This window comes from Dipodomys ordii, unplaced genomic scaffold, assembly GCF_000151885.1.
Source record: "Dipodomys ordii isolate 6190 unplaced genomic scaffold, Dord_2.0 Scaffold44, whole genome shotgun sequence".
Classification (NCBI taxonomy): domain Eukaryota; kingdom Metazoa; phylum Chordata; class Mammalia; order Rodentia; family Heteromyidae; genus Dipodomys; species Dipodomys ordii.
In genome coordinates this window covers 2,893,196-2,894,096 of record NW_012267260.1, presented here as the reverse complement: position 1 = coordinate 2,894,096, position 901 = coordinate 2,893,196, and positions in this window count along the sequence as shown.

The following is a 901-nucleotide window of genomic DNA, read 5'->3' as shown; positions in this document are numbered from 1 at the left end:
TCCTGGGGAAATGACGACATCTAAACGAGGTCCTGGTCCTCGTGAACTTCCGGTGGCTCGGTCACCCACCTCAGAGCCATCACCAGGAGAGACTGACTGTTACGGGGCACACGGTTTTTGCAACTTTACATAGAAAAGATTCCCCAATATAAAGTGCATTTTAAAATTGTTACATTTTGTTTTAGGTACCTGAAGACACATAAGCAAATGCAATGCACAGACCTTGTTTGGACTAAGGCTGAAAGAAACTTTAAAAAATCTACTTGAGATCATCAGACTGAGCTTTGGATATCAAAGGCCTGTTTGTTCTGCTCAGTTGATCGATAAGAGCATTGTTATGCATTGTTATGTTAGAAATGTATGTTGAAGTAAGAACCATGAGAAGATGTGCGCATTAGCTATGGCTTTAAAATTCTCCCACAAAACAAGCAGGGTGGAGGCAGACAAACAAGATTAGCGCAGCTGGGGTCTGGGCAGAGTCTGGGAGACGGTGCACACGCACACTTCACGCCAGTGCTCTTTATGTTGGTTTTCATTTTACCTTTTCCAAAATAAAAAAATTGAAGGCACAGAACCAAGCTCGAAGCAGAGCGTGGCCCGATGCTCCCTGGGAGGCAGGAGGGGCCTAAAGCTGGCAGGCTCTGGAGAAGCGCCGGACTTCAGCCCCACTGCCTTTCCCCTTCCTCACAAGTCACAGTGCACCAGGAGCGATGCGTGAACACAGACAGGGAAACAGTTCCAGCCACTCCATCCCAAGGACAGGGAAAAGCCTCCCACGGGAAGAGTGCCGAGCCACGCCGGGGGCTGTGGACCAGACCGCTTCTGCAGAGGTGGCAGCTCCTGGCCGGGGCCCAGGGGGCCCAGGTGAGGACAGGTGGAGGCAGGTGAGGACAGGTGGGGG